The following is a 17,211-nucleotide window of genomic DNA, read 5'->3' as shown; positions in this document are numbered from 1 at the left end:
CGCTTCCGGGACGGAAGTGGAGGGGCGGGGCTAAGACTCCGCAAATGCAGTGGGTGCAACCCTACTGCAGACTACGAAACGGAGGGGCGGGCTTAATATTGCACAGGCACACGGAGGGCCGCCTACGCCTGCTCCGGAGCACGGGCCGTCGGGAAACGAGCCGTGCACATGCGCAGATGAGGAGCGAAGTTGACTTAAGGTGACACGAAAGCTGTAGAGCTTGCGCGCCCTCTAGAGGGAAATCGAGGGGAGTGGTGGAGAAAACTACCGAGGGGAGAGAGAAGGAGGCGTCGGGGTAAGAGAAATGCAGTTAGATTATTTTCAGTTTACATTTCCAATGTTTTTGTTTTTCCTCCAATTTAGAGATTAGGAATAACTTGCACTTACAAGCTCTTCTGCATTTTGTTACCACTGTTTTCTTTATAACAAGTGATGGAAGACCAGAGAAAGGAATCAATGTATTTAGTGGCAAAATCAGAATTAGAATTCGGTTGTTTGAAAACACTACTATGCTGTCCTGGTACTCGCCCGTTGCTAGGAAGGTTAGAACATACGAGACAACACAGATCCTGGCATTCCGGGGCAGAGTGCTGGGTGTTTTATAATGTGGTTATCCAATGGGAAGAAAGTACAGGCTCTGAAGTCATGCCCAGGGTCAAATCCTGGCCTTGCCTGCTGTGATTATTTTATCTCTGCCTTCTCTGAGTCTGAATAGTGGACAGTCAGTAAATATTTGCCCGAATGAGTCAAGAACAGAGAAAGGGCAACAGCAAACGGATGACTCACTTAATTCCTGTCCCTAAAGACCAACTCTCCAACTTCATCAATTCAAGTTTAATCTTCCTGGGAGTGGAAAGAAGGGAAGTAGCTGGTTCTAGGAAAAGGAATTTGGGCTTAGAGCCAGTTCTATCACTTACTAGCTGTGCGACCAGAAAGCCACTTCCGTCTTTAAACCTCAGCTTCCCAGTTTATGAAATGAGGAGTTAGACAAGATTTACATTTTTCCAGCATTGAATTACACTCTACGACTTATTTTCCCATTAAAAATTTATCAAAGTCCAGTGTAACTGCCAATCTCAATTTCCGAACAGCATATGATAACTATGTTATCACCTTGATGGATACTATTCCAGACAAAAATAAAGAAATGAGATTTTACTCAAGAGTAGTTCCTCTTTTTTAATTTAAATTTTATTGTAAAGATGTACAGAGGAGTTACAATTATATAAGTAATATAATTAGTACATTTCTTTTTTTTTTTTTTGGGTCCGGTCCTGGGGCCTGAACTCTGGGCCTGGGCGCTGTCCCTCAGCTCTTCAGCTCAAGGCTAGCGCTCTACCACTTGAGCCACAGCACCACTCCAGCTTTTTTCTTTTTTGTTTATGTGGTGCTGAGGAATCGAACCCAGGGCCTCAGGCATGCAAGGCAAGCACTCTACCACTGAGCCATCTTCCCAGCCCTACACTTCTTTTTTAACAATGTTACCCCTCCCTCATTTTCTCCCACTCCCCCCCCCCACAAACTCTCCTGTCCCCCAAGTTGTAAAGTTCATTTCCAACATAGTGTCTGGTAAGTATAGCTTAATTTCTCTTATCTTTGGAAACAAGCTAAACAATCACTTGGACTCTAGCTTGGAAATGATTAAGATCCAAAGATTTCCAAGGTGTTTCTAATTCAACCATTCTTTTAGGGACGTCAATTCAATTCAACACACACATATTCAAATTCCTCCTATCCACCAATCCGTGCATAGGTCATATGATCCACTGTTTGTGAGAAAACATTTTCTGTTTGTCAAGTGCCAACATGACCTAGTTTAATCCTTACAATCCAAGAAGGTAGATGACTACCCTCTGCCCACCCCATACAGATGAGGAAACCGCTGTGAGACTTAAACTTAGACATATGACTCCAAGCACCAAATTCCATTTCGGAAGACAAAAAAAAAAAAAAGGAAGGAGACAGTGAAATAGTTGTGGTAAGTAGAAAATAATCAGTTGAATCTTTTCACTCAGATAGCCCCAGGTAATAGATCAGGGAGATGTGAGGAGAGAAATTTGACTTAATTACCCCAGGCAGGTCTATCTTCCTTCCAGTACTGGAGACTGCTCCCCCTCAGGTCACTGCTGGGTCCACTCCACCCCATCTTATGCCTCCCACCCCCAGGTAAGGAGACTCTCATCCATTTTCCTGAAATGGAAAACATAGGTAGCCTGGAGTTAATGTATGATGTCATCCCAAGAACCTGCCTCTGAGAAAAACCCCACTGCCAGTTTGCACTTTTCCATTTCCTTTTCCCTTTGGAAGTTCACCTGTTGAGTTCCCACTTTGTCGAGCCCTGGAAATGGGCACCATCTGGGTCTTAATCTGAATACAACAAGGAAACCAAAAGCTAGGGTAAACCAGGGCAGCTCCCTTGGCCAGCTTCCTTGGCCTATTTGTGAAATCAAGTAGCCTAGTTGAGAGCACAAAACCTGAGCAAGAACATCACGGAATTGCTGTGTGACTTTGGGCAAGTCCCGGTTGGGTTTTAATACCTCAAACTACAAAATGAAGGAGTGGCATTGGATGCCAACTTCCAAATGCAATCCATGGCCCTGTGCCATCTGAATCACCTAAGGAACATATTACACATCCAGTTTCCTTGTTGCAAAAGTCTAAATCTTCAAAAACAGAGTGCAGAAATCTGTACACACACACACACACACACACACACTAATACTGAGGCTCAAACTCAGAGCTACCTGTATGCTAGGCAAGCATTCTCTTAACCAGCTACATCCCCAGCTAATATCCATATATTCAAGCTAGATATACAGGTACACACCTATAATCCCAGCACTCTGGAGGCTGAGGCAGGAAGCTCATAAATTCCAGTCTAACTTGAGTGTAATGGACACTATCTCCAAAGACATTAAAAAGGGGGGGGGGGGCAGCGTGGATCTGGGGGAGGGATTGTTCCTCAAAGTGCTTACACAGCAATCAGGAGCCAGGTCCCCTGGGTGCAATCTCCACTAGTACAAAACAAACAAAAAGGCCCCTGTCCAAGTGTCTTAGAAGCACAGTCAATTTGGTAACCACAGAACAAGATGACCCAAACCAATTCTCCATTTAACAGAAATTAGTTTTTCTCTGTGACCTTGACATGTCCACAGCTCTCATTGGCCTCCAGGGTTTGTTTTCTCGATCTGTAACTTGAGGGGTAGACTAGAATAGCTGGTCTCTGAGGGCCCTTCCCACAGTGCCAAGTCTGTGGTTACAAACTTATGAATGAAATTTCAACTTTAGGTCAGGCAGAGTGACGAAGAGCCCCAAGTTGGGACAAACTGTCCTCTGGATGGACAGGAAGGCAACTACCTCAGGTCACTTAGTCACTCATGTTTTTCCCTCACTCATGTCATTCCCACACCGCTGTGAACACGTAAGGACAACTACCGGGGTCAGTTTCTGATCCATGCACAGAAGTTCTGTAGGAAATGTTCTTATATGGCTCTGTGGGCTTTAGAGCCCTGCTTAGATTCAAATCCTGGTGCTACTACAGTCTTGAGGAAGGTTATTTCATCTCTCTCAGTCTTGTTAGTTTTTTTAAAAATGGGCATCAAGCTGGCTCACGCCACTCAGGAGGCTGAGATCTGAGGATCGAGGTTCAAAACCAGCTTGGGCAGGAAAGTCCGTAAGATTCTTATTTCCAATTAATTACCAGAAAACCAGAAGTGGTTTTGTGGCTTAAGTGGTGGAGCTCTAGCTTTGAGGTGAAGAGCTCAGGGACAGCGGTGACCAGGCCCAGAGGTCAAGCCCCAAGACCAACCAAAAAAAAAAAAAAAATAGCACCCAAATGCATGCTTAGCTCACTACCTGATAAGTCCTCTGTGCTATGTAAATGTTAGCAATATTAATTATTGTGATTATTCCTTCCCTTGGAATGTGGGAGTAGAAATATTTGAGTTTTATGTCAAGGATCTTACTGGGTGTCAGACTGAGCCAGGCAGCTGGAAGAGAGGAGGTCAGTAATTTTGTTTCTTTCTTCCTCATCTCACTCTTACTCCCAAGATTCAGCAGCTCCCTTCTTCCCTCCCTCTCTCCTTCCCTCCCTCCTTCCCTCCTTTTGATTACTTCATTGCCTTGCTCACATGTTTCTTTTCGGAGAATAGATTATGAAAGTCTCTTTTCCCCCTCTTCAGAGCCATGTCTTGGAACAGGTTATGCAACTCTCTGTGCTCAAAATTTTTGGAAACTCCATGTGGGAGGCTGGCATTTGGCTGCCTGTCGTCCAGATGTGGGACAGTCCTGGACTCTGGCCAGTAAGTTCCGCTCTTAGAGTGGAAACTTGGGGGGGGGGGGGAGAGAGAGAGAGAAAAAAAAAAAAACTGAACTCATTGGCTGCCTTTCTCCTTCAGACTGGGAACCTTTTGTTATCCGGACTGCTTTAGGACTGTATTTGAGGAGGAGCATTTGCTGAGCAACTACTTGTTTCTAAAACAAGCCTATAAGTTGTAGACACTATTTTTTTTTTTTTTTTGTCGGTCGTGGGGCTTGAACTCTGGGCCTGGGCGCTGTCCCTCAGCTCTTCAGCTCAAGGCGAGTGCTCTACCACTTCCAGTTTTCTGGTGGTTTATTGGAGATAGGAGTCTCATGGTCTCTCCTGCCCGGGCTGGCTTTGAACCGCGATCTTCAGATCTCAGCCTCCTGAGTAGCTAGGATTACAGGCGTGAGCCACCAGCGCCCGGCTGTAGACACTATTAATAGTCATGTTTAGCCGATAAGGAAGTTGGGGCTCAGAGAAGGGACACTGTTTACCCAAAGCCATATTGCTAGTGAGTGATAGAGGTGAATTCCAACCCAAGGGCAGACTCTACACATCACCTCTTCCCTTCCAGATAAAATGCACAGGAGATTACACTTTATACACTGTATGTAAATCTGTGTGTGTGTGTGTGTGTGTGTGTGTGTGTGTGTGTGTGTGTGTGTGTGTGTGTGTGTGTGCTGGGACTTGAATCAGTGCTTCACCCTCTTGCTTAGCTTTTTGTGCTCAAGGCTGGTGCACTACCATTTGAACCACACCTCCCCTTCTGTTTTTTTTTTTTGTTATGAATTGGAAATAAGAGGTTATTAGATGTATCTGCCTGGACTAAATTCCAATTGTGACTCTTAGATCTCAGCCTCCTGAGTAACTAGGATTGATTACAAGCATGAGCCACAGGTCCCTAGCAAGGAATTACTTTAGAAATGGCATCCAGCCATGACCAGTCTGAATAGGTAAGAGTTCAAGCAGAAACATATTTGAAGTAAAAGACGAAGCCATTTGTATATCTGGAACATTCCAGGTAGAACTAAGTCTGGTGCAAAAGCCTGAGGCAGGAATGAGATCGGGAGAGTCACTGGGTCTCGAGGAGCAGCTCGATGGGGCAGGAACTTCGTGGGCACTGGGAAGCATGGCGGCCGAGGCCACCAGCCCATACCCAACAATGTCCAGCATACAATTCCATATCAATGTACAGTGCCCCTGGGAGAGGAACAGAGGGAGGAGGGAGGGAGTTATATAGGAGAAAGCAGATTGATTGACTGATTTGTTCATTCACCATGTGTGTGCAGCTGCAACTCTTGAACTTTAGTGCTTGCTTTATGACTGGTATTGCTAGGTTGTGGGGCACACATTACAATGTAACAGAAATGCTCTAAACTATCCAGGAAACTGGTGGCTCACACTTGTAATCCTAGCTACTCAGGAGGCTGAGTTCTGAGGATCATGGTTCGAAGCCAGACAGGGTGGGATTTTTCATGAGACTTTTTTTTTTTGCCAGTCATGGGGCCTGAACTCTGGGCCTGGGCACTGTCCCTCAGCTCTTCTGCTCAAGGGTAGTGCTTTACCACTTGGGCCACAGCACCACTTCCAGCTTTTTCTGCTTATGTGGTGCTGAGGAATTGAACCCAGGGCCTCATGCATGCAAGGCAAGCACTCTACCACTGAGCTACCTTCCCAGCCCCCTTCATGAGACTCTTATCTAGAAGTAGAGCTATAGCTGTAGTGGTAGCGTGGTAGCTAGCCTTGAGCAAAAAAGCACAGGGACAGTGCCCAGGCAATGAGTTCAAGCCCTATGACTCTCTCTCTCTCTCTCTCTCACACACACACACACACACACACACACACACACACACACACACACAAAGACCTGAACTATATAAAATTCAGATGGGAATTCAATGTGGTCTCAGGGGAAGATGTCTCTGAGGAAGGAGCATTTCAACCGAGTCCTGGGCAGGGATATGCTCAGCAGAGGAGATGGCCTGATTCTGCCAGGCTGTCATCAAATGCTGGTTTACAATGATTGAAGGAGAGAATAGAGGCCTCAGGCATGGGAGGTGAGTAACCACAGATGCACAGTCAAATGGCAGAGTCCGTCTTCAGTCTTTTTCTGTTGTTGTTTTTCCTACATTGGAGTTTGACCCCAGGGGCTGATAGGCAAGCTCTCTACCTTTGAACAACACTCTAGTTTCTGTTTTGGCTTCACTACTTAGAACCTTTCTACTGTACTGACAACTCTTGCTGTTTATAAACTGCAGATTTCAGTTTCTGCGGCATCTGGAACACAGGCTCATGCCTCCTCCTTGATGAGGGGCAGAGAACGCAAGGAGGATAAGGAAAGCTCAAAGAATGACTGGTTCCCAGTGTTCCCTAGTTTTCATTCTGCTCTGGGAGCTGTGACATGTGAACCATACAGCACTATGCCTACCCCCAAGTAAGTACCCACATGATGTCTCTGTCACGCCTCAGAGCCAGTAAGGTGTTGTGAACAAAGTCCAGGACTTGGAACCAATGGATCAAGATTTTAGGAAATGTGTGTGTGTGTGTGTGTGTGTGTGTGTGTGTGTGTGTGTGTGTGTGTGTGTCTAAGTGCTGAGACTTGCATTCAGGGCCATGAGTTTGCTAGGCTGGCATTCTACTACTTGAGTCATGCCTCTAGTTCTACTTTTTTTTTTGCTGGAGATAAAGCCTCACAGGCTTTCCTATTGGAACTGGTTTAGAACTTCAATCCTCCAGATCTTAGCCTGCTGAGTAGCTAGTATTATATGCATAAACTATCAGCAGGATTTGCTGTTTTGCTTTGTTTTGAGACACAATCTCAGGCTGGCCTCAAACTTGCTGTCCTCCAGCCTTTGGCTCCTGAGTGCTGGGAGAAATTGGGGCTTTCATGAAGCTTTTGTCAGCTGGATGATGAACTCCACCTCTCTGAACTTCAGTTTCCTCAACTGTAAGATGGTGTTGGCAGACCAGTCCTGGCTGTTCCTGGGGCTATTTGTGGTGTGTTTAAATGCAATAACATAGACAAACTTTGTTTTAAAAGTGACATAGCAAGTTTTAAATGGTTAGAATTGTTTGTGTTTGTGTCTTTCTCCTATTGCTGGACTAGAGGAAGTGTGAGATTAGTGTGTAGGAAGCTCACAGTGATACATTTCTCTCACTCTCTCTTTCTCTTTCTCTTCCTCCCTCCTTCCCTTCCTTCCTATTTTCCCTCCCTCCCTTCTTTTTGTGGCAGCTCAAAGCAGGTCTCTCTCCCTGTTTTAAATGAGAAAGAATATAGGTATTGGACACAGGGAATTTGGCAGGAGAATGAAGTAGGGGCCACACCCTGACTTCACCCACCTGCTCCTTACACTTGCCCTGTCACTGCCACCACGTCTTCAGGAGGGACATTTTGTTTTGGGGGGGGGGGGTCGGTCATGGGGCTTGAATTCTGGGCCTGGGCGCTGTCCCTGTGCTCTTCAGCTCAAGGAGAGCGCTCTACCACTTGAGCCACAGCGCCACTCCAGTTTTCTAGTGGTTTATTGGAGATAAGAGTCTCACCGACTTTCCTGCCCGGATTGGCTTTGAACCGTGATCCTCAGATCTCAGCCTTCTGAGTAGCTAGGATTACAGGCATGAGCCACCAGCGCCCGGCTAGGAGGGACATTTTTTTAACCTTTGTTTTTCTCTCCTCCCTTATCCTTTGGAGGATACCTCAAAAGTGATTTTGTGGGGGAGAACAAGAATCTGGGCTATAAGCTCAGGGGGACAGAATGGGAATATAGACAAAAACTAAACCTGATTGAATCCTGTGTCAGTTAGCTTTTGCTGCATAACAAATGGCCCCTCAGATCTCAATCGCAAACAGTAATCAAAGGTGTATAAGTCAGCGCTGGGGTAGCTTTGTTACAGATGTGTTGCCATTTCTTCTCGCTCAGCCTGTTCTTTCATCTGTAAAATAAGAAGTAATATCATTGACTTCATGGGGCCAGGATGAGAAAGTGAACAAGTATTCCTTTTTGCTTAAACATACCCTCTGCTCAAGTATGCTGGAAACTACAAGATGAGTGCCCTATTTACCGACTAGAAATGAAGGAAGTAGTCTGGCTTACAGTGTTGTAAGATGAATTATCCCAGAAGCCACATTTTGGAAGATGGAACATTGAGTCTTTATTATACAGTTAGCAGGCTATAGGCATCCTGTTGTTAGAAAGGCTTACAGCCCCCCAAATATACATAACACAGCTAGGAAACATGCTAGAGAGGAAAGAATGAACAAAAACAAAACCAACAATACCAACAATCCAATTCAGCTCCAATGGAGAGCTGAATTGGGACACTATGATGACTGGAGACGAGCCAGGAGACAGGACGTAGGACAGGATCACGGAGACACATGTGGCATGGCATCCTGGTGGCTGGGCTGGTCCAGACCTAGTAGGTCAGCATGGGGCGGGGGGGAGGGAGCTGAGCCACAGGAAATTCCCAGAAATCTGTCTGGACTGACAGATTCAGTAACCTATCGGCCAAGTGCCCAGCCCTGCCTCCAGGGATCTGGGCATGCCCATCAGCTGGGAGACAGGTGATGGGCAGGGGGCTTTCTTCCTCCAGCATGAAGACAAGATGCCAGATCCTAACATTCACCATGTGGCGCCAATATGGCACCAGCCAGACCTGACCTACTTACTTCAACAGGTGTTCATTTAAAGCTAAATAAATACCACTGGCCAAGCAGATGAGACTGAGAGAACCAGTAAGTCACTAAAGGGAGAAGCATACATCTGGGATAAAGACTAGACACTACCAATAAAGACCATGTGGCGTTAAAGGTCTGGAAATAATAGTATTGCATACCTGTAATCCCAGAATTTGGGAGGCTCAGACAAGAAGATTGTGAGTTCAAGACCAATTTGTGTGACAAGTAAGACCTCTCTCTCTCTCCTTCTCTCTCTCTCTCTCTCTCCCTCTCTCACACACACACCCCACACCAATTTTGCTAGCCTATATAATATCTCAATTCTTTCTATTTTCAGTTGTTTTTTTTCTACATCCTGATAACTCCTAAGTTCTTCTTTCCTTTTGTTTTCTTTTAATTTTTCCTTTTTAAAAACATTGAAGTCTGGGAATGTGGCTTAGTAGTAGATTGCTTGCTTAGCATGCATGAAGCCATGGATTCAATTCCTTAGTACCATATAAATAGAAAAGGCCAAAGCCGGGGCTGGGAAGGTGGCTCAGTGGTAGAGTGCTTGCCTTGCATGCCTGAAGCCCTGGGTTCGATTCCTTAGCACCACATAAGCAAAAAGAAAAAAAAGCCGGAAGTGGTGCTGTGGCTCAAGTGGTAGAGCGCTAGCCTTGAGCTGAAGAGCTGAGGGACAGTGCCCAGGCCCAGAGTTCAGGCCCCACTACCGGACCCCCCCCCCCAAAAAAAAAAGAAAGAAAAGAAAAGAAAAAGCCAAAGCCAGGCGCCAGTGACTCATGCCTATAATCCTAGCTACTCAGGAGGCTGAGATCTGAGGATCATGGTTGAAAGCCAGCCTGGGAAAGAAAAGCCATGAAACTCTTATCTCCAATAAACCACTCAGAAAACCAGAAGTGGTGCTGGCTCAAGTGGTAGAGCACTAACCTTGAGCTGAAGAGCTCAGGGACAGCCCAGAGTTCAAGCCCCATGACCGACAAAAAAATAAAAAGAAAGAAAGAAAAGAAAAGGAAAAAGAAAGGAAGAAAGAAATAAAAGGCTGGAAGTGGTACTGTGGCTCAAGTAGTAGAGTGCTAGCCTTGAGCAAAAGAAGCTCAGTGACAGTACCTAGCCCCTGAGTTCAAGCCCCAGGATGGGAACAAAAACAACAACAAAAGATTGAGCAAAAGTATCACTGTGTAGCCTAGGCCAGCCTCAAATTCTCTATCCTCCAGTCCATCCAATGCTGGGATTAGAGGCCTGCATTACCATATCTGGCTTCTTGCTCCCTCCCTCCCACCTTTTCTTCATTCCTTCTTCCTTTCCTGTTTTTGGTTGTATTGGGTTTGTGCCTGCTTCACCTCCAACTCTTTCCTTTTGCTTAAGGGAATTCGACTGAGGCATTACCATTTCACTACCATTTCAAGACCTGGGCTGGGTCAGAAGAAGATACACATAAAGTTGTCAGCCTTAAGCAGCCTCAAATAGTAGATTCTTAGCATAGATAACTGGTAGGTATTAACTAGGAATTCACCAACTGCTTCAGAGCCAGGACATGGTGGTATATGTTTGTAATTCTAACACTGGGAAGATGGAGGCAGGAGGATGAAGTCCCATGCCATCGAAGCAATATACAATACAACAAACAATAACCATCACCACAAAAACTCTGTCTGTTCATCAGTATTAATCCAAAGGTCTTTCACATACAAAATGTTCATCAAATGTTTGTTGGATAGGTAAGTAACCAAATGAATGAATTAGTATATTTGAGGCTCTAAGGAAAAATATCCCAATGGCATTGATCCAGTTAGACATAAAACAATCTTTTTTTTTCCTTTTTGTTTTATTTTTCCTCTTGCAGGTCCTGGAGATCAAACCTAGGACCTGTTCTACACCAGGCAAGCACCCAACCACTGAGTCACGCCCTCATTCCCAAACACAGATAATTTTTTTGTTGAATGGCAGTCTATGCTAGCAAGGTGCTATGGATATATTCATGAACCAGACATTGTCTCTGTCTCATGAAGCTTTTATCTTGTGGGAGAAACAGATGATAGGCAAGTAAAAGAATAAACTCATGATGACAGGTAAGGGGGAAAAAATGAAGCAAAGCATCCCGAGTAATTGAAAGGGTTATTTTCAGAACTCTTAGAAATACCTCTAGTGGATCCTGACTCACTGTGGTGTGGACTTTGGTTTGCCTGTCTTACAATGGCCATACTGTTAAATTCCACGGATCTGGGAGGATCCTTTGAGCCAGAGCATTTGCAGTTTCTGTGGTTATGCAAGGCAGTAGCTGGACATTCCACAAGGTCTGGAAAGTCTTGGCTGTCATTAGCTGGAACTGGAGAGAGATTTGCATAAAATTTGGAAGAGTGAAACAGTTCAGCATCTCTCAGGGACATGGAGCCCCATGATCCTATCCCCTTATCTATTTTGAAAATTGGGTAGCTATTACCTATTTACTGTGTGTTAAAAGCCACTGGAGAAGGGAATAATGCAGGGTGCTTACAAATCAACAGCTTTTGTTTTTGTTGGTCCTGGGTCTTGAACTTAAGGCCTCAGCACTGTCCCTGAGCTCTTTTGCTCAAGGTTAGTGCTCCACCACTTAGAGCCACAGTGCCACTTCCAGTTTTCTGGTGATTTATTGGAGAGAAGAGTGTCATGAACTTTCCTGCCTGAGCTGGCTTCGAACTGGGATCTTCAGAGCTCAGCCACCTAGTAGCTAGGATTACAGGTATGAGCCACCAGCTCCAGGTAGGTGATATATTTGATGTCAAAACTTGTAACATTTATGTGCAAGATATTGTGGGAAGCACCACACCATCAGCATTCTTACAATGTGAAGAACTATAGTCATTCCCAAAGTGCAAATGAGGTAACTCAGGCACAGAGAGGGTAAAATATCCTCAAATCAAACAGCGAGGATTGCTCTGTGGATTGCAGCCAGGATTGCAGCCCACATTGCTCTGCGAAGTCTGAGCTCTTATCACCTAACATGAGAAAGAAAGGGATGCTGTTAGAAATGGCTCAGGATGTTGGGGTGTTGTGTAGGAATAAGGACACCAACCCAAAAGGGACTTGGCAAGGCAAGGTTTACTTCTGCAGAAGGGTGGGCCATCAGCCAGAAATCTGGTACTCAAGCACACCAGAGCAGGCAGGCTGCTCCCTTTTTAATCCCTGACCCAGCAGGCCCCGCCCCTCTGCTCCCATTGGCTGAGCTCAGGTTCACAGTCTGGGAAAGGATATGGCCTAGCTGGGGTGGCTCAGGCCTGTAATCCTAGCTTACCCAGGAGGATGATATCTGAGGATCGTGGTCCAAAGCCAGCCCAGGCAGTAAAGGCTGTGAGACTCTTATTTCCAATTAGCCACCAGAAAACCAGAAGTGGTAGAGCACTAGACTTGAGCAGAAGAGCTCAGGGAAAGCGCCCAGACCCAGAGTTCAAGCCCCATGACGGAGGGGGGGGAGGGGCGGGAAAGATGTGGCTTGATCAACAAGATTTACTAGGGTTCAAGGAGCTTCTAACAGGATGTCTTTTAAAAGTACAGCAGGCAAAGGATGTACCTAAAATATAATTAACAAGGGCCAAGCCACCTGGCCAAAGCAGGAACTTTTCAGAAAAAACAATTCTCATCAGATTAACAGAAAAGAAACAAACTACTTTGATAGAAAAAAAGGCTTTTCTCACAATGCTTACCCAACAGGGAGAGAAAACAGAACACTAGAAATTTCAGAAGGGGAGATGAAAGCTAGAAGCAGGTGATGGGTTTACGTTTGCAGAAGAGCGTATTTAAAGAGAGGTTGCTAGTATCCCCTTGGGCTTGACCTCACTGTGTGTGCCAGGCACACACCCAGCCTGAGAAGTGAGGTAAAGGAAAATACCTTCACCCCTGTCATAAGCTGGGTTTCAGCTCCTGTTTGTTCTCCATGAGAGAAGACTGCCTGTTAGTGTTGTGGCTCATTTCCATTTGCTTGGTGAGGAGCTAGATGGATGATGTCAAGTGTGTGGCTCACTTGGACTCACTTCAGGCCTAGAAAATAAAGAAAGGCAGGGACATATGCCCCTTGCCTGCAACTTTATTTCATTCTCTTAATGGCTGAGAAAACATTCTCTCTTTTTGCAGACATCTATGTTGACTTTCAAGTTTTCTTCACCTGGCAGTTTCTGGAAGGAGGATTGCAATCAAGAACTTCTGGCTCTAAAAATTATAAAAGTTTTGTTCTGTTTACTGTTTCAGCACCATGCAGGAAATAGATTGAATACTGAAAAATCTTGACTACTGCTTTTTGTGTTCTAAGAATCAAAGGGAAATTCCTCCTACCCCCCCCCCCCAAAAAAAAATAACCCTCTCAGAGAACTTCAACTTTTAGTCAAGTTTTTAATCTTTTGCAGGATCAGGACTTCTTTACAAATCTAAAGAATCTGGGGGCTGAGAAGGTGGCTCAGTGGTAGAGTGCTTGTCTTGCATGCATGAGGCCCTGGGTTCGATTCCTCAGCACCACATAAGAAAAAGAAAAAAGCCAGAAGTGGCACTGTGGCTCAAGTGGTAGAGCACTAGCCTTGAGCTGAAGAGCTGAGGGACAGCACCCAGGCCCAGAATTCAGGCCCCACGACCGGATCCCCCCCCCCCAAAAAAGAATCTGGGGGCTGAGAAGGTGGCTCAGTGGTAGAGTGCTTGTCTTGCATGCATGAGGCCCTGGGTTCCATTCCTCAGCACCACATAAGTAGAAAAAGCCAGAAGTGGCACTGTGGCTCAAGTGGTAGAGTGCTAGCCTTGAACTGAATAGCTGGGGGACAGCGCTTAGGCCCAGAGTTAAAAAAAAAGAATCTGAAGCTGGGCACTCATACCTGTAATCCTAGCTACTCAGGAAGCTGTGATCTGAAGATCAAGGTTCAAAGCCAGCCCAGGTAGGAAAGTCTATGAGACTCTTATCTCCAATGAGATGCCAAAAAAGACCAGAAGTGGAGCTGTGGTTTGAGTGGTAGAGTGCTAGCACTGAGCACAAAAAGCTCAGGGACAGTGCCCAGGCCCTGTGTTCAGTCCTCAGGACTTGTGTGTACATGTGTGCTCACACACACACACACACACATACACAATTTGAAGTCTCTTACCATAGAATACTGTACAGGAATAATGGCTATTATGTGTCCTTTGCAAGGAACCAAAGATAAAACCTCATAAATACATGTATACCTATATTCCAACATCTCTTTAGACAGGTTCTCAGAACTTGGGGAGGGAGAAATTAATTTCTTAATTCCAGAAGGTTGAGATAGTTTTATAGAAATCCTATTAACTGTAAACTGAACGTTTTCATTCTTTGCTGGTTGTATTTTCTCTAAATTATTATTTTAAAACCATGTATTCCTTGGCACAGTCTTTAATTGATAGTTAACACTTTTTACCAGATGGTTAAATAATTACAAAGGTTGTAATTTCAACATATTGTAAATCTGTGTACTTTGTATATACTTAAAAATAAAATGATTATGGCTAGGGTTGTAGCTCAGTGGTAGGTACAGTGTTTGCTTAGCATCCATATGAGCCTGGGTTCTGAGCCAGGCACCAGTGGCTCATGCCTGTGATTCTAGGGATTGAGGAGGCTGAGATCTGAGGATCATGGCTCAAAGCCAGTTTGGGCAGGAAAGTCCATGAGATTCTTACCTCCAAATAACCTCCAGGAAACTGGAAGTGGTGCTGTGGCTCAAAGTGTTAGAGCACTAGTCTTGAGAGTTCAAGTTTTATGGCCAACCAAAAACAAACTAAGAGCCTGGGTTCTAACCCTAGTGCATGTGCACACACATACGAACGCACATGCATGCCTACGCATACACAGAGAGGAGTTATAAGAGTTACATCATTTAAATGTATTCAGTTGAATTAACTATTCTTGAAATTTGATCCTCAACCATTCATTAAAAATAAATACATGAACAGATTCTTCTCTAAGAGTCAGAAAGTTCTACTCCACATTTTACTACAAAGTTTATTATATGTGTGTCTGTGTAAGTGCGCGCACACACATACACACACACACACACACACACACACACACACACACACACAGGCAGGCAGTTCTGGGGACTGAACTCAGGGCCTCAGGCTTGTGAGACAAACGCGCCATCATTTTAACCAGATATTTTTCAGCTAGGGACTCATATTTTTGCCCAAGTTGGCCTTGGACATTAGTCATTTTACCTCCACCTCTCAAGTAGCTGGGACCATAGGTATGCCCCACCATGCTTGGCTTGTTTTTGTAAAGCTAACTTCTGCCCCATGCTGGCCTTGAGTTTTATTTCCTAATCTCCACCTCCTGCACAGTGCCTATTTTATGTTAAGAAGCTTATTGAAGGGTGTTGTGGTTACAACTCAGTGGTACAATGCTTACGCACACCCTGGATTCAGGTTCTAGCACCACATAAGTAAATAATTAAAGGCAAAGAAATTAAGTATTCAGAACTCATTACTTCCTAATTGTCTCACTACACTTTATCATCTACTTGAAGACTGTGTGGTACAAACATTGCTGATTGCCTTCCAACTTCATGACCAGTGACATCTCATTAGTAGCTTGAAATCAACCATGGTGGGAATATTTACACCACAGAAATTGGCAAATGGCACAAATTAGCACCCCCGCATCTCCCCATCTGTTGTCAAACATTAACCAGCACACGGATAGACTACCTGTACACACTGAGAAATTTTCACCTAAAGAACTTGGCTGGCCTGTAATCTTAGTACTTGAGAGGCTGGGGCGGGAAGGTTGGGAATTCAAGGCCAGCCTTGAGTTGGTGGAAACTGAAGGGGTTTTGTTATAGTAATGTGATGACAGCTAACTAAAGTCATGTAGTGATCTAGCAGCAAAAATTATTTCTAATGATCTACCTACTCACAATTAGATTAAATCTTTCATTTTTTTGCGAAGTGAATATTGTAAACCATGAGACTTGCAAAAAAAAGTCTTATTCTAGGGTGATTCATTCATTTTTTTTAGTTTCCAAATTTTAGGGAAGTATATTCAGAATAGTTTTGAGTTGCTCATCATTAAGTCTATGGGAAAATATGGTCAGTGTTTGAAACTTGTTTTACTTTTAAGGCTCTTTTAAATCTCCTTCTTTGAAAAGATTTACATTCTTGGATAAAACTCAAGGAGTAGAAGAAGGGATGTTAAGGAGCTGGACCTAATAATGTCTAGGACCTGGAATCCCAAAGACTACTCAGGCTGAGGAAGGAGGATTGTGAGGTGGAGGCCAGCCTGGGGAATGTTGGACAACCCTGTCTCCAAGTGGGAGAAGGAGTAAGGGCAGCCAGAGTGGCAAGAAAGGAGGTGAAGGAGGCAGAGAAAATTATACAAAACTCAAATGCCTTGCCTTGACAGGTAAGCCATTCCCTTAGTGTGTGTGTGTGTGTGTGTGTGTGTGTGTGTGTCTGTCTGTCTGTCTGTCTTCAAGGATCGAAATAAGGGCCTAGGTGCTATCCCTGAGCTTTTTTGTTCAGAGTTGGCTGGAGCTCTATCACTTGAGCTACAGCTCCGCCCCCAGCTTTTTGATGGTTAATTGGAGATAAGTCTCACAGACTTTCCTACCTGGGCTGGCTTCCAACTGTGCTCCTCAGATCTCAACCTCCTGAGAAGCTAGGAACACAGGCCTGAGCCACCAGCCCAGCTTCCCTTAACGTTTGCGTGCCTGCTTTTACCCATGGCACTTGGTCTGAATAGTTCAGAGTAGTTCCAAGGCCCAGAAAGCGCGGAATAGTTAGCTGTACGAAAACTTTGCCGATCGCTGCGTAAGTTTGCCCTGACCCATTTAGAAAGTCTTGGGTGGCCTCAGAGGCGAGCGCACCCACTTTGAAAGCCGGTCTAAACGGACCGCCCCCGCCCCCCCGCAGTCCCCGGGCCACCCTCCCCGTTTCTGGGCCTCAGTTCCCCCAACTGTACTTTAAGTGGGGTTGAGTGGGGTTGGGTGTGGGGGGCTCGTAGTGGATCGGATAAACGAAGTCCAGGGGAGCCCCGGGAGGGTCCCCCTTGGAGCGGGCGGGCGCAGGAGCGCGCGCGTGCGCGCACGCACCGAGCAGGTCCCCCGGGGTTTCCAGCTCCGCGTGCGTGCGTGCGCCCCGCGGCCCAGCGTTCTCGGGGGAATTCCGGGCGGGGTGCGCGCGGGGCGGGGCGGGGCGGGCGGGGGCGGGGGGCGGGGCCGCCGCCTATAAGAGGGGCCGCGCACCCTCTCCGGGCCACTCCGCACGCAGC

The sequence above is a fragment of the Dipodomys spectabilis genome, unplaced genomic scaffold (assembly GCF_019054845.1).
Source record: "Dipodomys spectabilis isolate Male_0828 unplaced genomic scaffold, ASM1905484v1 ptg000175l, whole genome shotgun sequence".
NCBI classification, from domain to species: Eukaryota; Metazoa; Chordata; class Mammalia; order Rodentia; family Heteromyidae; genus Dipodomys; species Dipodomys spectabilis.
This window is presented reverse-complemented; position numbering follows the sequence as displayed.